The sequence below is a fragment of the Macrobrachium nipponense genome, chromosome 8 (genome assembly GCF_015104395.2).
Source record: "Macrobrachium nipponense isolate FS-2020 chromosome 8, ASM1510439v2, whole genome shotgun sequence".
Taxonomy (NCBI): Eukaryota; Metazoa; Arthropoda; class Malacostraca; order Decapoda; family Palaemonidae; genus Macrobrachium; species Macrobrachium nipponense.
Genome location: NC_087203.1, coordinates 85,947,038 through 85,971,805, shown reverse-complemented (window position 1 = coordinate 85,971,805; position 24,768 = coordinate 85,947,038). Strand labels below are relative to the sequence as shown.

At 41.1% G+C, this 24,768-nt stretch overlaps 1 protein-coding gene across 5 annotated transcripts in view; it reads left to right on the top strand.

The window, feature by feature from the left end:
* Positions 1-6,727: 6,727 nt before the first annotated feature.
* Positions 6,728-24,768, top strand: part of LOC135222901 (serine-rich adhesin for platelets-like) — a 156,821-nt gene continuing 138,780 nt past the window's right edge. For 3 of the 5 annotated variants that reach the window (XM_064261292.1, XM_064261287.1, XM_064261293.1), the window contains exon 1: positions 6,885-7,047. The gene's annotated coding sequence lies outside the window, so the exon portion shown is untranslated. The other 2 variants (XM_064261288.1, XM_064261289.1) reach the window with 2 other exon arrangements.

The following is a 24,768-nucleotide window of genomic DNA, read 5'->3' as shown; positions in this document are numbered from 1 at the left end:
TATGCTTTGCAATCGTCACTTGATATATATTTTTCATTAGTAAGTATGTGGCTGCTTTCAATGTATTTCGGGGTACCCATATATACGAAAAACTAAGAAATGATGTTGGTGAAAACGGGGCTGGTTACATGGAAAAAGTTTGTATTTAGGTTTGTGCGAGGTTCTGTTGGAATAGTTACTCAGACTGCAATATCCTACACCATCTAATATGTTAATCATGGAAAGGAAGAAACAGCTGTACTTCATTTTCTACAGCTTTTTAACCGAAAATTAAAAAAGGTCAATTACAAATTAAAAAAGGTCAATTTCAAATTTAAAAAGTTAAAAATCAAATTAAAAAAAGATCTAATTCAAATAAGAAAGGTGAAAATCAAATTGAAAAAAATGGACTTCAAATCAAAATAAATCAATTTCAAATTAAAATAATTCTATCTCAGTATAACAAAAAAGTTTTCAAATTGTTTTACATGTGCAAAAAGCATAGCCTAATTTTAATTTCGTAATAATGATGGAATTCTTTACATGTCAACTTGCCATACATTACTTGTCACAATCATATTTTGGAGTTTTTGTTCCCTGCTGTTGAAGTATGCATATATAAATCACGAGCAAAAAAACTCAAAAAAAACCCCCCCTCACACACTCATATACATATATATATATTATATATATATATATATATATAATATATATATATATATATATATATATATATATATAGGAGGTTTTTTGCCACGAAGGAAAAAATGAAAAAGCGAGATAGCCAAGTACTTTCGGTCCTGTTCGGACCCTTTACTGAAGGCAAACTGATTTTACAGAGGACAACATAGTCAAAAGAAGGCTTAATATCCAAACTGACACTACAAGATTAGCAATAAGGGCGATTTCACTCTACAGAAAGGAGGAACCGCCTGAGGGTAGCCACACCTTGAAGGATACACGCAGTAAACAAGTTATTCTTCCAGAAAACAGTACATTTTGAAAAAACACGGAAGCATATACAATTTAATATCATGAATTTTACACAAATTTTTCCAAAAAAATATTATTAATGAAAAGACGAAAGAAAATATAAATATATAGCGAGCAAAGAAAGAGGGAGAGAGAATGTCGAACCAGAGAGAGAGACAGACAGACAGACAGAGACAGAAGAGAGAGAGAAAGAAAGAAATAATAACTATATTAAACTGAGGGACTAATTTATTAGTTGTTCATTTATTTTAAGGTCCTTCATAAACATCTTACAAATATATGGGTCCAAATGGTACATTCCCAGACTAAGATTTAGGTTGTTTTTATTAGTGATTTGTATAATTGCCGATTCCAGTAAATTTCTTGAAACATAATCATTAGATCTAGCAATTACCGAAGTATCACCCCAATTAATACAATGAGATTTTTCACTCAGATGGCTAAACATTGCATTTGAAGTCTGGGCTGTTCTAACTGAATACATATGCTGCTTAATAAGTACACATAAATTTTTACTTGACTGACCAACGTAAAACAATGGGCAATCCTTACAAGGAATTTTGTAAATGATGTTATTTGTTACGGGACTATTCTTAATTAGCATATCTTTAATGGTATTGTTATAAGAGAACACTACATTAACATTAAACGATTTAAATATTGATTTTATGGTTTCAAATCCACGAAAGTAAGGTAAGCTAAGTACATTTTAGGCATTTCTTTTTCATTAATAGCAACACTATAAAACTTTTTGTGAGCTTTTTGATAACATAAATCAATTAAATGAGGTGGGTAGCAGAGATCATTTCCTATCTTTTTTATGTATTCTATTTCTTGGTCAAGATATTGTGGACTCGTGATACGCAAAGCGCGTAGGAACATAAAAGAAAAAATTGAAATTTTAATATTAAGATGGTGGCCAGAATAAAATGTACATATGTTAAATCATTGTGGGTTTTCTATAAATACGAATTTGCATTGGAAAGATTCTCTAAGTATTAATACATCTAGGAAAGGGATGACATTGTTATTTTCGATTTCAACAGTGAATTTTATGGATGGTACTAAATTATTCATTTTAGACAGTAAATCATTTACATCGATACCAACAGGTAAGACTACTAAGATATCATCGACATATCGGTACCATTTTAAGGGGACAAGTGTGATATTCGGGAGGTGTTGTCTCTCAAAAAATTCCATATATAAGTTTGAAAGGAGAAGTGATAAAGGGTTACCCATGGCCATACCAAATATTTGTTGGTAATATTCTCCATTAAAAATAAATCTGCAATCACAAATACATAACTTAATCAAGGAAATTATGTGACTAACGGACATAGGCAATTCATGCAGTACAAGTTCATTACTTAAATATTCTAGCACAGAGTCAATAGGGACTTTTGTGAAAAGAACATACATCAAAACTGACAAAGATTAGAAAACTGGACAGAAAATTAAACAACCTTATCAACGACAGTGATTGGACCAATAATGCTAGAAGTGATTGTGTGGTGAATTTATCGAGCAAACAAATAAGTGATAATGCAGTGCGTGCATTAGGCTTTGGGTTGTCTTTCTTCATTTGTAACAAACCCTCAGCTTTATCAATAGCGACATCTCTATATAAGTTTGAAAAATACTGTGACCTACCACAAAATCATTTAGACATTATCAAAGGCATAACATATAGTGCTACGCATGCCTATCATGAAAATAACTTCCCCGCTCGCTACAGAAAAAGTTTAAAAGAATTGAAGAATGATAATAGCTTACACATTACCAAGGCTGATAAATCCAATAGTTTAGTGGTTCTTGACAAAACTGACTACATATCACGCATGCATACTTTACTAGAGGATGAAATAACTTACAAAAAACTCGCAAAAAATCCGTTGGACCAAGTAATAAAAAACTTTAAAATCAATATCAAACAAATTCTTAAAGATAATAAAGAACTTTTGTGTAAGTTAACTGTAAAGTGTCCATCATTACCTTATTTATATGGCCTAGTCAAAACTCATAAGGAAAACAAACCTATGCGCCCAATTATTAGTACTGTAGGATCAATTGCTTATAAACTATCTAAATATCTTACTAAACTGTTATCCCCGCTACTAGGAACTGTATCTAATTCACACATACGGAATTCTCTTGATCTTGTGGAAAAATTAAATAACATTGTACTAAACCCTAGCGATATCTTTGTCAGTTTTGATGTATGTTCTTTGTTTACAAAAGTCCCCAGTGACTCTGTGCTAGAATATTTAAGTAATGAACTTGTACTGCATGAATTGCCTATGTCCGTTAGTCACATAATTTCCTTGATTAAGTTATGTATTTGTGATTGCAGATTTATTTTTAATGGAGAATATTACCAACAAATATTTGGTATGGCCATGGGTAACCCTTTATCACTTCTCCTTTCAAACTTATATATGGAATTTTTTGAGAGACAACACCTCCCGAATATCACACTTATCCCCTTAAAATGGTACCGATATGTCGATGATATCTTAGTAGTCTTACCTGTTGGTATCGATGTAAATGATTTACTGTCTAAATTGAATAATTTAGTGCCATCCATAAAATTCACTGTTGAAATCGAAAATAACAATGTCATCCCTTTCCTAGATGTATTAATACATAGAGAATCTTTCCAATGCCAATTCAGTATTTATAGAAAAACCCACAAATGATTTAACATATGTACATTTTTATTCTGGCCACCATCTTAATATTAAAATTTCAATTTTTTCTTTTATGTTCCTACGCGCTTTGCGTATCACGAGTCCACAATATCTTGACCAAGAAATAGAATACATAAAAAGATAGGAAACGATCTCTGCTACCCACCTCATTTAATTGATTTATGTTATCAAAAAGCTCACAAAAAGTTTTATAGTGTTGCTATTAATGAAAAAGAAATGCCTAAAAATGTACTTAGCTTACCTTACTTTCGTGGATTTGAAACCATAAAATCAATATTTGAATAGTTTAATGTTAATGTAGTGTTCTCTTATAACAATACCATATAGAATGATAATTTAATAATAGTCCCGTAACAAATAACATCATTTACAAAATTCCTTGTAAGGATTGCCCATCGTTTTACGTTGGTCAGTCAAGTAACAATTTATGTGTACATATTAAGCAGCATATGTATTCAGTTAGAACAGCCCAGACTTCAAATACACTGTTTATCCATCTGAGTGAAAAATCTCATTGTATTAATTGGGGTGATACCTCGGTAATTGCTAGATCTAATGATTATGTTTCATGAAATTTACTGGAATCGGCAATTATACAAATCACTAATAAAAACAACCTAAATCTTAGTCTAGGAATGTACCATTTGGACCCATATATTTGTAAGATGTTTATGAAGGACCTTAAAATAAATGAACAACTAATAAATTAGTTCCTCATGTACATAGTTATTATTGCTTTTCTTTCTCTCTCTCTTTCTGTCTCTGTCTGTCTGTCTGTCTGTCTGTCTCTCTCTCTCTCTCTCTCTCGTCGGTTCGATATTCTCTCTCCCTCTTTCTCTTGCTCGATATATCTATTTATATTTTCTTTCGTCTTTTCATTAATAATAATCTTTTGGAAAAATTTGTGTAAAATTCATGATATTAAATTGTATATGCTTCCGTGTTTTTTCAAAATGTACTGTTTTCTGGAAGAATAACTTGTTTACTGCATGTATCCTTCAAGGTGTGGTTACCCTCAGGCGGTCCCTCTTTTCAGTAGAGTGAAATCGCCCTTTTTGCTAATCTTGTAGTGTCAGTTTGGATATTAAGCCTTCTTTTGACTATGTTGTCCTCTGTAAAATCAGTTTGCCTTCAGTAAAGGGTCCGAACAGGACCGAAAGTACTTGGCTATCTTCTTTTTCATTTTTTCCTTCGTGGCAAAAAACCTTTATTTATACTTAGCATCACGTTTTATATACTTCGTGATCAAGTTATTCATATATATATGTGTGTGTGTGTGTGTGTGTGTGTGTGTGTGTGTGTGAGTTTGTTGCATATGATTTATATAAGCATACTTCAACACGAATAACTTGATCACGAAGTATATAAAACGTGAGGCTATGCATAAATAAAGGTTTTGCCACGGAGGAAAATGAAAGGCGAGAGAGGCAAGAGCTTTCTTGGCCCTCTCTCCTTTCACTTTCCTCTGTGGCAAAACCTTTATTTATACTTCAACATATATATATATATATATATATATATATATATATCTATATATATATATATATATATATATATGAATGTGTTGTGAGTTTGTTGCGCGTGATTTGCATATTCATAGCTACTTCACCAGTAAAGAACAAAAACTCCAAAGTATGAATGTGACGAGTAATGTATGGCAGCGTTGGCTATGGGCTAGGAACAGTTGTTGACATGCATAGAATTCCATCATTATTACAAAATTAAAATTAGGCTATGCTTTTTGCTTTTTGCACATGTAAAACAATTTGAAAACATTTTTGTATTTTAATTTGAAATCCATCTTTTTTCATTTGATTTTCACTTTTTCAATTTGAATTTGATCTTTTTTAATTTGAAATTGACCTTTTATAATTTGAGGGTAAAAAGCTGTAGTTAGAATGGAATATAGTCAATTCGTTGTCGAGGAATGTCTACAATTGCATACATGTTATTTAAAGCTAATCGACTTTAAAACAAAATCAAGGAACAGTTTTCTGGAATAACTTGATCTTCCGCGTCATAGCTATGACTAGGAAATTCGTTATTAGTTTATTTCTCTAGATTTTTTTTATATATATTTCTTAGTTTTTGTGACAATTGAGTGCCGGGTATTTATAGATACTGTACTTTCCCGATATCTTAGTCATAAAATTGATCCATTAATGAACATTTGAGGATTCCACGTGTATACGCTTCCGGTGGTCAAAATGTTCATCTGAATACGCCTAATTTACCCAGTCATAATTTCTCTCTTAAAAAGGTTCATACCAAAATCTGTAACTCTGCCTCTGCGACTTTCACCTGATTTTTCACTTCAGCCATATAGTAATCATCAAATGTACTTTCACTTGCATTTCTGACCATCACCTAATTCAAATCACTTATCTATACTTGCACACACATACATAGTACACACACACACACACACACACACACACACACACACACACACACACACACACACACACATATATATTTATATATATATATATATATATATATATATATATATGTATATATAATTTTATTTTTTTTATTTAATTTCCTTATATATATATATATAGATATATATATATATATATGATATATATATATATATATGGCAAGAGGCTTTTTAAGTAACAGTATGCAAAGATTAGTTATTGAGGTGCCCCACAGGGACTAAAACTAGCTTATTGTTTATGGAAAAGTCTCTATCCTCATATCATCGATCCCGTGATGCTGAAAATCCATCTATGTAGCTGATAACAGCTGCCAATTTTGTGGAACTTTTCTACAGAAGATGTTCATCTGTGATTCAGTGGTTAAATTAGGAATATTGCAGCTGCCATTATCTTGTTTTTTTTTCTCTCTCTGGAGCCATCACTAGTTGTTAAGGGGAACAGACTCGCGTAAAAAATCAAAAAATAAAAATTCTTGTTTACTCAATAGGTCTAACCCAGGTTAACGTGAAACATTAAGTAGATAAACATTAGTAAATTACTGTAGGTTTTGAGTAAAACGAAATAAATCTCACTTGTCGCGTGGTCATGAGTTTTGCCAAGTGGTTCAGCGTTAAAAAACAAAAATTATTCTCGAAAAATAGAATTTACTCAAAACCAATTCGTTCCTGAAGCTCAGATGTTTAGTTACAGAGCGCATCGGTAACGGCGGCAACCCTAACAATTCTTTGCTGATCCTTGGACACAGGCAGGTATTTACAGTAAACTACGTTAAATGGTCGACATTTCGGGTTGAAATCGAATTTTATGAAAATTCGATAGTTTGAAAATACCTAGAGTATTGGAGTTTTATACGATCGTTTTCAAGAATGTGGTTAAAGTTAAATCAGTGAATGATCTTGGAAGTTTGTGATTAATTTAAAGTAAGTTTAAGCTATTCTTTCCATGCAGTTCGTTTTTATTTACATGTTTACTATATTTAGGCTACCTGAGACTGTTGGGAATTTAGTTTTATTATATACTATAGTAGCTAAATAAAGTTTATGTAAAACATCGGCCGCTTGATTAAATAGGGGTAATCTACCTAGATCATTATTTCACTTAATTTGACCCAAATTCGTGTTCCTTTTAGGTAGCTACGGTTTAGGTTTTGGTCAGTTGAGGAGCCAGCTAGGCTAGACTTGCATATTGATATTTACAAGATGCATGATTTTTTTCCGAGAGGGGTCATCTGGTAATTTACTCTTGCTTGTTTCTCTGATATTCAAGGTAACTGCATAAACTGCAGACTACCTAGTGGTTATGAAGTACTATACCTAGTACCTACTAGGCTAGTAGATGATCACAGGTCTTCAACCTATCCATTGGGGAGGTGAGAGGAGACAATCCCTACCATACTATGGGCCATCACGTTTACCTAATGCCCAAGGTTACGTTAGAGAGGTTCATAACCTTTTGATGGCTCCAAACCCCAAAATAAATTGCCCAATATACCCTATGATACTACCATACCCCCTTCGCTTAAAGTCCGTGTAAGTCGACAGTAGGTATACATGCTAAGGCTAACTTGATACCTATACCTATACTTAAGCCTAATTCAATAGCTACATGCTTTAGGCTAGTTATGAATAACTAGGAATACCTAGAACATACAAGAAAATAAAAAACATATAGTTTTATATAGTTTAGCTATTTTTAAAATGTAACGCCTACTATACAAATCTCCAGAGATCAAGTCCCATACCCCCAGCATGTGGAACCTGTGTTAGATTGAGCAAAGGTTAAGTTAGCATGTATTGAATTTTTTTGACAGATTTTAGCTGGTAAAACTAATAATGTACCCTATGTCTGCAGCTCTTCCAAGTGAGTTTGTAAGTTTTCATAATAGTTTGGAAGTAGGGATCTTGAATAGAGGGTAATAGGTACCGAAGTGCCTTGTTTAATTTCTGGGCTTAACCTGTGTCGCCCTGTGAAATGGTTCCTTTGATACTATTTCTTAGGTATAAATATTGCTATTCATCCTAGAGAAAAAAGAAACAATATAATGCCAAGATAAATGGCTCGCTCACCTCTAATAGAAGTGTCGGTATAGTAAAGGAGCGAGTGGAATCACTACCAGAGGTCCCTTGCCATTTAGCTTCTTCCTTCGACAAAACCCCCAACTACGGAGGAGCCGTGCTACAGCTCCCGGTACCCTCTACTACTACCGTGAGCGCCTCCGACGCCTGTGACGTCATTCCTTTGATAGCCGCCATCGTCACCACACGTTTTTTCCACTGTGCTGTGCGATCGCTTTTTCAAGGTTTTATAACGTATTTCAAGATGTCTTCCGCTTCTGCTTCTAAGTTAAGTACTGCCTTAGGTTTCAGTTCACATTTTATGCTGACTTACCTATTATCTAGGAGTTCTCGGAGCTTCACCGGCTCGACCGCTCCTCCGACCACATGGTGGTAGGGGTTTTTTCTTTTGGTCTCCCATACCGCTAGAGATTTCCCCCCCACTTTTTGCAGTACTTTATGATATAGTTACTATATTATGTTGTGCAGTTAGCTTGTTAGTTAGGCCCTCACGGGGCACATTCCGACTGCACGTTTCAGATCTTAGCCTAGCTTTGCCCTCCGTTCGTTAGGAGTTTTTCCAGTCAGAACCATTGTTCCCCCTTGTCCTACTTCTAGTCCGATGTTTTATTGATTTAGTATTACTTTAGGTTAGGCTAACATACCCCATTCTTCGGACTGACGATTAGCTTATCCTTGTTCACACTGACCTAGGCGTTAGGTTAGGCTAACTTACCCCAATTTTCGGATTGGCGATTAGCCCATTTCCTTGTTACATTGGCTTAGAGGTTAGGTTAGGCTATCATACCCCTATCTTCGGATTGGCGATTAGCCTACACCTTTGGACTTTCTTATATTATCATGTAATTTTGTTCCCCGTGTTAGCCTAGCTTTAAGATATCATTTATATATTTATATATTTTATAATGGTTTTTTATAGATAATCCTAATACTATATCAGTTTATTACTATGTCGTTTAGACCATTTGTTGTTCCGATGGGCCTTCCCCACCACGTGTTTATCGCCTGGCTTGGAGGGTCGCTGGTCGATCACGGCGAGCCACCTGGTCACGGGGTCCACTCCCTGTCCCCTTCATCCCCCCCTCCACACGTTGCCACCCACGCCATCGGGTGATGACTCGCTGCTCATAGCTAGCGTCCGAGTCTGCATGAGAGGGGGTGACTCATAAGGATAGCGGGGAGGCTCCCCCTACTGGTGCTCTCTCACAGTCCCGTGTCTCGGGGTCTTGGGACCTTCTCCCCCTCCCTCCTCTGACCTTAATTGGCCGCTGAGGTTAGAAGGTTCCCCCACCCCACCATTACCTCCCTACCCTCCCCCCCCGGTTTTAGTCCGGCGGTAATACTCCGTACCCACCGGACAACCAAGGGGGAGGGATTCACTGGGAGCCTATCCACATAGGATAGTTCACACGGGCACCCACTGATATGATGCTTTTTCTGTTACACTATTTTAAGGACTTATTTATTTTTACTGTTACTCCGGGGGTTATAGTTCTGCCTCATGTTCCATCCTTGGCTCTCACCCAGGGAGCTGAACCCCTCTCGCTCGGTAATCACAACTCCGGGCCCGACGGAGTTTAATTTTACCCATATAACTAAGTGAGCTTACACAGAGTCAGAGGCTATTCCCCTGTAACCATTTTCTACGTTATTTTTAAGTGCATGCCCCCTTTATTTTAAGTCCTTATTCATACGGGTGTGAGCTTTAGAGCTCACTCCGGCAGTCCCTTTTTTGCATGCCACTTATACGTAGAACCCTGTCCGTCGGTTCCACTCCAGCACCCACGGATATTTACTCAAGTACCTCCCCGGAGGTTGCCATGGTACTCATGTATCCTTTGATTTACAGGTTTTGTGTTGCCAGGAGATCGGGTGCAGTGCTCTACTGCAAGACCCATGTGGCCATACAGCCTGCCGCTCCCATGCTAGCTGTGCAGTGAAGGTGCAGGACTTCATCGTCTGGCACCATGAAGGTTGCCAAACCTGCTACATTCTAGTAGGCGAAGCATCTTTAGTAGTAAGTTTTTCCTATCTCCGTCAGCATTCAATACCTGGTATACTTGTCGATACTGACTATATTTCACAAGGTGGACTCATATTCAGTCAATATTTCTAGTCACGATCCTTACGTCCCCTCCCTCTTCCCTAACTCTAGACCTTTCTTACAGGGTTCCGATGAAGAGAAGAAGAAGGCCTTGGTGACCCTCAAAGCCTGGGTGGGAGGATTTGGCCGGAACTCAAAAGGCCTTCCCTACATCCTCACCTAGGACATGGCGGATCTCATCTTCCCTGGAGCCAAGAAGGGATCAGTGGTAGACCCGCTAGTGGCCGCCCCTTTGTTAGCAGACCTCCAAGCCATGATCTCCCTCCAGGATGGGGATTTCTCAGAGGACGTGGCAGAAGACGTCGCGGCTATGAACCTCGACGTTGAGCCCATGGCAGTAGACCACATGGACACAGGTAAGGGTGCAGTAGGGGCAGCTTCTGGGGGTTCTCAGGGTCCTTTCCTGAGTTCCCTTTCTCCATCTCCTTCTACTGATCCTTCCTCTTCTACCTCTTTTCGGGGCTTCACTGACGACCAACGGGCTGTTCGCCCTAAGGTCACTTCAGTGATCCCCAAAGTTAAGTCGACCGTGGACAAACTGCAAAAGTCCCTCCCTAAGAAATCGGCCATCTTAACGGACGCTGTTACTCCGGCTCCCCACCCCGGAACAGTCAGATCAAGGGCGGCCTCTTCGTCAGTGTTGAGGTCCCCCAGACGTAAGTCTCGAAAGGATCGGGCTCAAGTGCCCCCTTTTGATCCCGATAGCTTCTCGGCCAACATCTTAGAGCAGGTGGGGATTATCGTGGGAACCTTGGTAGATAACAAGGTTGGCACGGTACTCTCCCAGCTCTCAAGTACTGTTGCGTCATCCAGCCAGTCAATGCAATCCCTGGCGGAATGATTGGCTGCTCAAGAGAACGCCATCGCCGGGATCCAGACCACGATTGCGGCAGGGACTCCTCTGGCAATGCCACCCTCTCCTCTCCCAATGCCAGACTCTAGCCAACTGCCTGAATTCAAGGCGGCCAATCCTTGGAGGATTGCCTCGCATGCTCCGTTCGTCAACGGGATGCTGACCATTGAAGGCATTGGAACTCGAAGGCTGGAAGACTTCGAGTTCTTTCCCAGGAACCTTCAACCCCCATTCATTGGCTACGTCCGCCTGATGGAAGCAGCCATGATGAGAGAAGACAAAGTTCCCAAGGAAACCGTGATCCTTCCTAGGGAACAAGCTCAACAAACTCTGCTGAGAAGCCTGGAAGAGTGGGGGTGCGAGAATACTCGCATCACGGCCTTTAGGAGTCCCTTCACCATCTTTACTCCGGTGGAAGGTACTCCGCTACCACTTACCCTTAAGGTAGTGGAAGCAACGTTTCAGGCAGCCCTGAAGGACGAGCCTTTGCCTCAACTCCGGGAGACGGAACCCACCTCTCTCCTGGTTCCAGGCTCTGAGACCTACTTCGAGGGAGCAGTATCAACTTTCTCGGTAGGGAAACTTAAGGCTGACTGCGCCACCACTCTCTTTAGCGAGGAGACTTCCCAGGTGCCGGACTCCCTCATCCAGATGGAGTACGGACCAGGCTTGCGAGATCCCTCTCCTCCATGACGATGGCTGAAATGACGGCTCTAGTGTACCAGCAAGAGCCATTGTTCAAACATGTCTGGCTAAAGGTTTGCTGCACACCATGCAGTTTGACCTTTACGACTTTCTAATCGCCAGGAGGAATTGTAGGAAGCAGTCCTGGCGGAAGCCACCATCCCGCCAGAACCATGAACCAACAAACTGATAGCTTCCTCAATTTGGGGACGGACCTCTTCCCAGCACCAGTGGTGGGGCGGAGGTCTTACATGAGTGGCATCCAAAGTAAACCCCCAAGGTCAGGTGGGGGCTGGTACCTAAACGGAAACAGGAATCCTCTGGTCCGAACCAGATTAAGAAAGAAACCAAGGAAGCTCTTGAACAATTCCAGACCCCTCAGCAGACGCTGGTCCAAGCGGTTCAAACAGCTCAAGGGCAACAAACACTCCTCTTCTAAGGGTCAACAACAATGCCTTGTCCTGACCCCCCACAGTCACAGCAGCCTCAGCCTTCCACATCCCCTTTGCTGTTCTCCCCAGCCTACAACTCTTCCTATGAAAGCCAGAACTTTCAGGCTTTCAACAGGTTCACGAGAGGTAACAGAGCAAGAGGTGCCTCTCGTTTCAGAGGGTCCGGCAGGGCTACAAGTAGGGGAAGAGGCTTCCAGAGGAGCAAGGGGTGGCCGCCCCTCGGCAAGCCAGCAGTGAGAGCCCCAAGGTAGGAGGGAGACTGTACCTCTTCCGCCAGCGGTGGAGGTTCAGCCCCTGGGCCTCGAGTATAATAACTATTAGGTTAACGTAAAACTATTATGATTTCTTTGTTGATTTAAATCAGCCTTGTTTACCTTTTTGTTTACTTTTAAGTTAAATTTTTGTTTTTCTGAGTATGTTTACCTCTTGTTGACGTAAGTTAAGTGGCTTTACGATTGTTTCAGTGTTTTGCGCCTCCTCCTCCTTTTTTGTGTATTAGTGAACTATCGTTTTAACGATTGTTATTCTTTTGCTTTGAGTGGTTTATAAACACTGGGAAGGTGATGAGTGGACATGGGTCGACGGACCGGTCAACGGGAGTTCGGGTCTTGACAAGCTCTCACCAGTACTGTTTTCCTGTCGCAGCATATATTTTGATTTGGAGGACGACTTTGGATACTTGCCTTTTGGACCACGCACTTGGATATTTCGCTCACGGATTTTGGAAGACGCATATATACGTCTGTTGTGTGTGTGTCCCTGGATCACGGCTTTTTTTTCTCGCGCAGGTGTTGTTGTCACCTGCGTCCTTCACACTGCTGTTGAGTTTAGCAGATGCTCTGTCATCTGCGACCACTGTTTCTGCCCCTTTTTCCCAGCCTCTGAGGATTTTGACGCAAAACCAGTGTCGTCGCTGTATCCCGCACTGGATTGGATTTACCTGCCGTGTCATCCTCGTCCAGCTGTTATAGGGCGGGAGTGAGAGCTACTTGACTCGTGAGGTGGCTAGTAGGGAGTCTGTCGCCAGGTAAGACGTACTATCGTTCCTCTTGTATCGGGAGATGTGTTGCCCTTCAGTACCTGGCGTACAGTATTTGCCCTTCCGTTAGCAGCTTGATGGATGATCACGGCCCTGAATTCAACTCTTCTGGTATTTCACTGAAGGTGAAATTATATATTTTTGCCAATTTTCATTAATCATAAATATATATAGATGTTTTACATGTATATATTGTCATAGTTTATTGTATGTTGGTATTTAGTGGACTGAGTTCCACATTGCTTAGCTTGGTGTTATAGGTAGGAAATATTAAGGTTTTCCTTGTTTTTCATCTCCTACTTCTTTCTATCTTATTATTATTAGGTTATTGGTGATTTTGGCTAGCCTTATTTTGGATCCAACTTGTTATATATTAAGTGTGTTTTCTCTCTTGGGGTTTCTCTTGTTTAGGGCTTAGTGTATTAGCTTTAGGTTTTCTTGTGAGTTCCCGAGAACCGGTATTTGTTTCTCTTGATATTCTGTACAATTAAGTGTATTTAATCTCACAAGGTTTGATTTAAGTCATTAGTTATAGTTTATAATAAATATTGTTAACCGTTTTCTCGAGTTTCTGTTTCCGTCCTTCCTTGTCACTGAGGTACATTTACTGACTGCAATCCTTGAGAATATAAAGACCTAAAAAAGAACCTGTACTGCAACCTGGGAGGTTGTAACAATAACCAAAGGCCTAGGTTGGAATTGGCTAGAGGGCCCTCCTCCAACCAGCAAATTCTATGAAGCACCAACACGCAGAATTGGTAGAGTATACCAAGACCTCCTCCTTCCAAAGGATGTAGTCTCAAGAGTCACAATTTAAAATTTCAAGACGCTTGTTCAGCGTGCCAAAGAAAGACTCGGAAAACCGAAGGATCATCTTAGACTTGTCCCATCTGAAACTTATACATTCATTGCGACAAGTTCAGGATGCTGACCGTTTCGCAGGTATCGGACCAGACTTCCCCTTGGGGCCGTCACAACCTCTATAGATCTTACAGATGCCTACTATCATGTTCCATAGCCAGACACTTCCGTCCATTCCTAGGCTTCAAAAACTAGGAAACAAATCCTACTCCTTCAAAGTAATGCCATTCGGGCTCAACATAGCCCCCAGGATTTTCACCAAATTGGCGGAAGCAGTAGTGCAAGAGCTAAGGAAACCCCCCAGATGCTGAAGCCTTGCCGAGGATGGGGGCTTAGGGTTCAGCAGCTGGGCCCTGATGCCTGGTGGGAACTACTTTCTCGCTGGGCCTTGGTGCCCAGCTGTTGATCCAACTAAATAAGTCAGCCCTTTTCCTTTTACTAAAACTTTTCTTCCTTCTGCTTCCTCCCTCTATAAGGCACTTGTTTTTATGTTGATGACTTGGATTGGTTTTGGACATGATTTGGACTTGTTCATTGGATTTGATGGAGGGTGAGGACGGGTTGGCATGCCACCTCATCCGTAGAACTCGAGTACCTAACGTGGTCGAGCGAGGGGGGAAGTTTAGATGTCAAACCCACTCTTAGTGCTGGGTCTGATCTCGACGGACATCATGACGCCTTAAGCACTGAGGTGGGGTGTATATCTGGGTGGTACCCCTAGGGCAGCCCTTGTATGGGGTAACACTGTCCTCTAAATGTGGCTCCATGGTGGGTGGGGGGACTACCTGGACGAATCATCAATTCTACGTCTTATGGACACACTAAAACCTTCTGTTGACGACTTGGGCAAGGATAAGGACAAGGAAAATTTTGGTAATTCTTCCATTGTGACTTTGGAGCCTTTTTCTAATGAGCTCCTTGTTACAAACATTTTGTATGTAAAACCAGTCCCTTTAGACTGGAATTATGAAACCTTATTCAATGAATTTTGTAAATTTTGGAACGTAACAGAAATTACGGAATAGACTTGGAAAAAATTATGGTTGTTTTGAATTTTGGATATTTTTCAACAATGAATCGGAAGCTCACAGAGCCTACAGAGAGTTTAGGTCAGACTCTATGAGTGTTGGACTTGTAGAGGCAGAAGAGGTCCCTAGGTATCTTGAGATATATAGACCACCAACTGAAACTAAAGATTCGAATAAAATAAGTAAAACCCCCAGATCACCAGACCCAGCTAAGTCGTTGATTATTTCAACACATGGTGAGAGAGGCAACCTCTTCAAGGTGAAAAGGTTGGTAAGCCAGAAGATCGGCAATGTTGGAGCCCAGAAGTAACTCGCTTTGGGCGTAATAGTTTTTTAGTTCATGCCAAGACCAATGTTCAATCAGTAATGCTCCTAAATTTAAAGCTTGATCCCAAAGGTATGATAAAAGAGGTAAAACCTCACTATAATTTTTAGTACGCAAAGGGTGTCATCTTCAATGAAGATTTACATGAAAATGGACGAAGAGGAAATTTTGGAGATGTGTCCAGACGTGGTTTGGAAGGTTTTCAAGGTGCCCCGCTCGTCTATGATTATTTTAACATTTGTAAGTCCTTTTTTGCCATCTGAAATTGTTCTTGACAATGAAATTATGAAAATTCGTCCTTATAGACCGAGAGTGCTCCAGTGTTTTAAATGTTTTGGCTTTGGACACTCCTCAAATGTTTGCACCAGAAATAAACTTTGTGAATCGTGTGGCAAGCCTGAGCACGAGGAATGTTCTGAACCGGTAATTTGTGTGAACTGTAAGGGTGAACATCGAGCCCTAGATAAGAAATGCAGTGAATTTAAAAAAGAACAGGAGGCATTACTTAAATCTATCGCTGAACACATCAGTGTGGGACAGGCCAAGAAGCTATTGGGAAGGAAAACTTATTCAGATGCCTTGAAGGCACAACAGCTGGATATTGCTACTTCTGGTGCCCCTTCAGGTGGTGCTCCCCGGGGGTGGGGTCCCCTAATGGGGTTTCCCATGCCCCTCGGTGGGCTCCCTGTGCTGGTGGGGCTCCCTGTTTGCCCCCACCCCCTGTTGGGGCTTGCCCCCCCTGTTGGGGCTCCCCGTGCCCCCTTGGTGGGGTTCCCGTGCCCCCCTTGGTGGGGTTTCCCACGCCCCCTATGGTGGGGGGGCTCCCCACGGCCCCCCTAGTGGGGCTTCTCATGGCCCCTCTGGCGGGGCTCCTCATGTTGTAGAGACAATGGTCAAGCCAGGGGACCCTGTTGTTTCAAGGGTTCAAAGCCAGGTCTCAATTTGTTGACGACTTTTCTCTGTCAGGGACATTGCCTGACATTGAGCCCTCACCTGATCTTGACATTACAGTGCACCGTGGAGATGACGGTGAGGAGATAGAGGCCCTCTTTATTCGTCAGAAGAGGGCCCTTTCTCCCTCTTCGCCTCATTCACGGTCACTCGACAATCGTAAAAGAAAAGAACAAAAAGTAAAACTGAAAGGGCAAGTGAAAGCCCATCTTCTGAAAGATCTGTAACACCTAGATCTAGGTCAAATAGTACTGGTAAAACTGATAAGATCTCTCTCACCAGGACACAGATTCCTAAATTAGTAGGGAATTTTAAGATCCCTTCCTCTAAATAATGGGCGCTCATGCAATGGAACATCCGTGGATTTATACCAAATAGAGAGCAAGTTCGGGTTCTGTTTAGGGAACATGATTTATCTGCGATGTGGTCTACAAGAGACAAAGTTGGGAGAGCACACACCCAATGTGGGTTTTAATTATTCATTTCACAGGTCTCCACCCCTGATAGGTGTACGTGCTCAGGGAGGCCAGGCATGCATCATAGTCCGCAAGTTCTGTTAATCACAGGGTTGTTCAATTGAACACTGTGTTGCAGGCTTGTGCAGTCCAAATTTTTTAATTGTAAATGGATCACAATTTGTTCTCTCTACCTTGATCCATCATTAGAAAGTAGATTGCAGGATGCGCAGGGTAATCCTCGTCAGCTAGAATTAAATGATCTTCAGACACTGATAGACCAGCTTCCTAAACCTTCATTCTGATGGGGGATTTTAATGCCAAGCACACACTCTGGGAGAGCCAAACTGCGACCGGTGGGGGTTTAATAATAGAACAGCTGCTTGACTTAAATGACACCACTTTAATGAATGATGGTTCCCCTACAAGACATGATGTTTTTCATAATACTGATTCAGCCATTGACCTCACTATCTGCTCTTCGTCTTTGAGGTTAGATTATCAGTGGGGTAGTAGACCAGAATGATCATGGCAGTGATCATTGGCCCATTCACTTAAAGTATATGAAAAATATTCCATCTCCATGTTTACCAAAATGGAAAGTAGGGGAGGCTGACTGGGGATTATTCAAAAAATCTACTGAAGTTGATAAAGAGATAACTGATTTTCAGAGCCCAACATCTGCTTATGAGTATTTAATCAGTATATTGCTGTGTGGTGCCATGCTGTCTATTCCTCGAACTTCTGGTAAACCTCGTCGTCCTCTAGTACCTTGGTGGAGCGATTCATGTGCCTTGAGCCGAAAGATAACAAGAACTTGCTACAAAGAGATATTGTAGATATCCTTGCTTGGTCAATAAAATTATCTATAAAAGAGCTCTTGCTAAGCAAAAGAAAACATTTAAGCAGGCAAAGAGGGAATCGTTTATCAGATATATTAGCGAGTTGAAATATGATTCCCCTATGTCATTAGTCTGGAACAGAATCCGAAAGCTGCAAGGGAAATTTCTCCACCTCCTTGCCTATATTGAAAATTGATGGCTTACTCATATCTGATTCTGGAGAAGTTGCAGAAACCTTTGGTAGGCATTTCTCTTAAATATATCCTAGTGCCCTACATTACTCTACTGCATTCAGGAATATTAGGGACGGTACCACGGTTGTTCCTGCTGTTAGTTCAAATTCAGAGTCATATAATCTTCCTTTCACCATGAAAGAATTAGATCAAGCAATCTCGTTATCTTCCCCAACATCTTCCTGGGGAAGATGATATACTGTACTCAATGATTTTTAATTTGCCTAGAAGTACAAAAACAATTTCTTTTAGACATTTAAACAGTTTTTATCTTTCAGGAACTTCACCAGTGTCTTGGAAGATATCGATTATTGTGCCTGTTTTAAAACCTTTTAAAGATTCCTTCCTTCCTAAGAAACTATAGGCCAATTGCTCTAACCAGTTTGTGTTAGCAAGATTATGAGAGGATGGTCAATGCTCGACTTGTGTGGTATTTGGATTCAAAGAATCTTTTATCTAATCGGCAGTTTGGCTTTAGGAAAAATAGAAGTACTTCTGACCCTTTGATGTTCCTTACTCGGGAGATACAGAATGCTTTTGCTGTGCAAAACCAGACTGTTGCAGTGTTTTTTGACTTAGAAAAAGCCTACGACACTACCTGGCGAGGGGTATCCTTTTGCAACTTGTAGTAGTGGGGTGTTGTGGGTAATTTGTTCTATTGTCTGAAAGATTTTTTGTCAGAACGTTACCTGAAAGTAAGAGTGGGCTCTTACATTTCCTCTGCTTACCCTCAAGAAGAAGGGTTACCTCAGGAAGAGTCCTTAGTCCAACACTCTTAATGTAGCTGTCAACGGCCTACTAGAACAAGTTCCTGTCGGGGTGCATGGTCTGGCCTTGCTGATGATTATGCAATAATCTGTAGCAAGTCTACGCTGTCGAAGCTTGTCAAAAGATCCAGACTGCTATTAATGCTTCAACATTATGGGCCAGTGCTAAAGGTTTCAAATTTTCACCAGAAAAAACCAAAGCTATCGATTTGCCGATTAAGAAGAGTGGAAGAGATCCCTACGTGTTTATAACTGATTCGATTTTACCTTATGAAGATAGCATTAAGTATCCTAGGTATTACTTTGATACGAAATTAACTTTTACTCAACATGTTAATGAAGTTGTATGTAACGTGAAGCTTCGTCTTAATATTCTAAAAGTTGTTTCTAATTTAATTGGGGGGCAGATCGAATCACCCTTTTGAGGATGTACCAGATTTTATGCCTAAGCAAAAATTGATTATGGTTGTGCGTGCAAGACACACTGCAGAAATTAGATGTTGTCCATAATTTGGCTTTACGTATTTGTACGGGAGCCTATAGAACTTCTCCAGTAGAAAGCCTATATGTTGAGTCAGGTTTTTCCATTTTTCCCCCCACTATTTATCCGTAGGGAGGAATTAGGCTTGAGAGTCATATCAAGAGTACTTGCATCAAAGCTGAACCCTAATTATAAGTATGTTAGAGAACCAACTGATAGAGCCCAAAATAGACCTAGACTGCCAAAGCCGCTTGAAGTTCGACTAGCAAGCTCTGCCAGGGAGGTGGGATTACTACCCCCTGCAGTAGCTGAAATTTCGCCCTCAAAATTTCCTCCTTGGAATAGGCCATTTTTTAGAAAATCTGCCCCAATTAGGGACAGCAGAGTATCAGCTCTGGTGATCAGTTGAGGGCAAGTTTTTTTGGACCATGCTTTTGAACATGGTGATCTCAACATATATATACTGATGGTTCGAAGGGTTCTGATGGTGTTGGTTGCTCTGTATGACTAGTGATAATATTATTAAAAAGAAGCTTCCATCTAATTCCTCTGTTTTTACAGCTGAACTGCTGGCAGTTTTGACTGCTCTTAAGTATATTTTTTATAGTTCTTATACTAACAAGGTTTTTACCATTTTTACCGACTCTTTAAGTGTTTTATCTTCTCTTAAAAGCCTAGTCTCTTGCAACCCTTTAGTGCAAGAAGTACAAGATTGGTTTTATCTTTTAATTAATAGAAGAGGTTTTTCGTTAGGTTTGTTGGGGCTCCGTCCCATGTTGGAATTGTTGGGAATGAGCGAGCCGACGCTGCTGCTAAGGCTGCAACTAGGCTTATGGCACATTTCCAACATGGGCGTCCCTGTTTCCGATTTTAAAAATACCATTCGATTTTATTATAGAGACCAGTGGCAGGGCCCACTGGTCTACTTTAGTATAATAAATCTTAAATTAAAGTCGATTAGGCCTTCTTGTTCATCCTTGGCCTCATAGAGCCGGATGGATAGAAGGTCTGAGATAGTTTTAGCTAGATTACGTATTGGCCACACTAAATATACTCACGGGTATCTAATGATGAGTGGAGCGATAGGCAGGTTCCTCGCTGTTCCACCTGTCATGTGGATTTGACTGTGGTGCATATTTTGGTGGAGTGCCCTCATTTTGAAACCAAACGTAGAGCTTGTTGCTGGCAAATAAGACACTTGCCAATATTTTAGGTGAAGGTGCTCAGGTAGAGCAAATTATGAAATTTTAAAAAATATTGGTCTTTTTTACGAATTGTAATTATCTTTTAATTGGTTTAGGTTTCTTGTTTGGTTTTTATGAATGAATGTTTGTATGTTAGATCGGTTGTGTGTATGTTTCTTTGTGTAATAGCGAATTTTTATATTCTTAAGATATATATGCGCTGAATGGCCCCTCGGCTCCGGCGCTTGGCTATGTGCCAAAAACTTTACTTAATATAATCTAATCTAAGAGCTAAAGGAAACGGAATAATTCTAGTGGCTTATCTGGACGATTGGCTTATTTGGGCAAAGAACCCCAAAGAATGCAAAGAAGCACGGTCAAGGTGATCAAATTTCTGGAACGTTTAGGTTTCCAAATAAACACAAGTCCAGTCCAGAACTAACACCGGAATCCCGATTCCAGTGGTTAGGCTTTCAGTGGGACTTGCAATCACACACTATCGATTCCGTCGTTGAAAAGGAAAGAAATAGCAAGAGCTACAAAGCAATTTCTCAAACAACAACAAACATCCCGGAGGTGCCAGGAGAGGATCCTGGGCTCACTCCAGTTTGCATCAGTCACAGACGTTCTGCTAAGAGCCAAAACTCAAGGATATAAAACAGAGTATGGCGTTCAAAGCGAATTGCAGATCACGGGACAAACTAGCCTCTATCCCCGGCGATCTTACGAAAACGTCTCCGCCCCTGGACGGAGACAAAGAATCTATCAAAAGCAATTCCCCTACAATTTCCTCCTCCATCATTAGTGATCCACACGGACGCCTCACTGACAGGGTGGGGAGGATACTCTCGGCACGAAAAAGTTCAAGGAACTTGGTCTTTAACATTCCGTTAGCTACATATCAATGTACTGGAAGCCATGGCAGTGTTCCTCACACTGAAACGACTCCGACCGCCCAAGAACTCACATTTCAAACTAGTTCTGGACAGTGTAGTAGTGGTGGTACACTGCATCAACTGGGGCGGATCCAAGTCAAGCCACTTGAACCACGTCATGATAGCCATCTTCTCTCTGGCAAACAAGAAACAAATGGCACCTGTCGGCCACTCACTGGCAGGGGTCAAGAACGTAGTAGCAGACGCTCTATCTCGCTCCGTTCCGTTGGAATCGGAGTGAACACTGGACAGGAATTCGTTCAATTGGATCAGTCTACAAGTCCCGGGACTTTAAGTAGATCTCTTTGCCACTGAGTCAAACCACAAACTCCCTTGTTACGTGGCACCCAACCTCGATCCTCTAGCATATGCTACAGACGCAATGATCCTTGATTGGAACACATGGAAGAAGATTACCTCTTCCCTCCGGTGAACCTTCTCCTGAAAGTTTTAAACAAACTCAGGACATTCAAGGGCCAAGTAGCTCTAGTAGCTCCTTACTGGCCCAAGCGCAATTGGTTCCCTCTACTTCTAGAGTTGAGACTCCGGCCCCTACGGATTCCCAACCCCAAACTAACCCAGTTAGTGCAAATTCAGACTGTGTCCGCTTCCTCAAGAATTCAGAAAACCATAACTTTATGGATTTCCTGAAATTCGCAGCTATGAGGAATGCAGAAATTGATCCCCAGAATATTTCATTCGTGGAATCAGATAAAAGGGAATCTAACCCTGTGTCAATATGGACTCAATCTGTTAAGAAAACTAGCAGAGTTCCTTAAGGATTCAAACTCTCAAGTCATGTCAACGAACCTAGCCATAACTTCTTAGATCATTGTTTGAGAAAGGTTTAAGCAGCAAGCACTTTTTTTTTTTTTTATCACTACGACCAAATCAGCTTCTCAAAAAAGTCTTCCAGTTTGGTTTTAGCATAGATCTTAACGGATTCGTACTTTACCTCCATGCCAAAAGTTGTGCTAGATTAAGACCATCAACGAGACCTAAATCAGTCTCTTTGGTTTTTTAAATGATGTCCTCAAACTGGCCTTCGGACATTATCAATGACTCTTGCAATTATATATCTCTCCTGAGGAAAACCATATTTTTACTAAGTTTAGCCTCAGGAGCTAGAATATCAGAACTGTCAGCCTTATCAAGGGAACCGGGTCACATTGAGTTCCTCCCCTCAGGGGAGGTCCTCTTATCCCCAGATCGCCACTTTCTAGCCAAAAATCCCCCCAGATGCTGAAGCCTTGCCGAGGATGGGGGGCTTAGGGTTCAGCAGCTTGGGCCCTGATGCCTGGTGGGAACTACTTTCTCGCTGGGCCTTGGTGCCCAGCTGTTGATCCAACTAATAAGTCAGCCCTTTTCCTTTTACTAAAACTTTTCATCCTTCTGCTTCCTCCCTCTATAAGGCATGGATTTTATGTTGATGACTTGGATTGGTTTTGGACATGATTTGGACTTTCTCATGGATTTGGTGGAGGGTGAGGATGGTTGGCATGCCACCTCACCCGTAGAACTCGAGTACCTAACGTGGTCGAGCGAGGGGAAAGTTTAGATGTCAAACCTGCTCTTAGTGCTGGGCTGATCTCGACGGACATCATGACGCCTTAAGCACTGAGGGTGGGTGTATATCTGGGTGGTACCCCTAGGGCAGCCCTGTATGGGTAACACTGTCCTCTAAATGTGGCTCCATGGTGGGTGGGGGGCTACCTGGACGAATTGTAAATTCTACGTCTTATGGAGACATTAAAACCTTCTGTTGACGACTTAGGCAAGGATAAGGACAAGGAAAATTCTGTTAATTCCTCCATTGTGACTTTGGAGCCTTTTTCAAAGGACCTCCTTGTTACAAACATTTTATATGTGAAACCAGTCCCTTTAGACTGGAATTATGAAACTGTATTTAATGAATTTTGCAAATTTGGTAAAGTAAAAGAAGTAAGGAATAGACTAGGCAAAAATTATGGGTTTTTTGAATTTTTCGGTATTTTTCAATAACGAATCTGAAGCTCACAGAGCCTACAGAGAGTTCAGATCAGATTCATTGAGTGTTGGACTCGCAGAGGCAAAAGAAAGGTCCCTAGGCATCTTGAGATTTATGACCACCAAGTGAAATTAAGATAATAGTAAAATTAGTAAAACCTCCAGATCACCAGACCCAGCTAAGTGGTTAATTATCACAACTCATGGTGAGAGAGGCAACCTCTTCAAAGTGAAGAGGTTGGTAAGCCAGAAGATCGGCAATGTTGGGAGTCCTGAATTAACTCGCTTTGGGCGTAATAGTTTCTTAGTTCATGTGAAGACAGATATTCAATCGATAATGCTTCTAAATTGAAGCTTGATCCTGAGGGTATGATAAAAGAGGTAAAACCTCACTATAATTTTAGTTATGCGAAGGTTGTTATATTTTAATGAGGATCTACATGAAATGGATGAGGAGGAAATTTTGGAAATGTGTCCGGATGTGGTTTGGAAGGTTTTTAAAGTGCCCCGCTCATCGATGCTTATTTTAACATTTAAAAGTTCTTCTCTGCCATCTGAAATTATTCTTGATAGTGAAATGATGAAAGTTCGTCCTTATAGACCGAGAGTGCTCCAGTGCTTTAAATGTTTTTGGTTTTTTGGACACTCCTCTAACGTTTGCACCAGAAATAAACTCTGTGAATCATGTCGCCAGCCTGAGCACGAGGAATGTTCTGGACCGTAGTTTGCGTAAACTGTAAGGGTGAACATCGAGCCCGTGATAAGAAATGTAGTGCATTCAAGAAAGAACAAGATGCATTACTAAAATCTCTTGACGAACACATCAGTGTGGGACAGGCCAAAAAGCTGTTGGGCAGGAAAAAAAACCTTTTCGGATGCCTGAAGGCACATCAATTGAATACTGCTTCTCTTTTCTGGTGCCCCTTCTGTGGGGCTCCCCGGTGCCCTGCTGGTGGGGCTTTCCACACCCCCTCTAGTGGGGTACCCCGTCCCCCGCCCCCCCTGTTGGGGCCTCTCGTGAGCCCCCCATGGTGGGGCCTCCCGAGCCCCTCCTGGTGGTGCTCCCGCCCCCCCATGGTGGGGCCTCCCGAGCCCCCCCTGGTGGGGCTTCCCCTGCCAGCCCCCCCTGGTGGGGCTTCTCATGGGCCCCCGTGTTGGGGTTTCCCATGTTGCAGAGACTCTGGTCAAGCCAGGGGACCCTGTTGTTTTCAAGGGTTCAAGCCAGGTCTCAATATGTTGACGATTCTCTCTGTCAGGGACATTGCCTGACATTGAGCCCTCACTGATCTTGACATTACAGTGCACCGTGGAGATGACGGTGAGGAGATAGAGGCCCTCTTTATTCGTCAGAAGAGGGCCCTTTCTCCCTCTTCGCCTCATTCACGG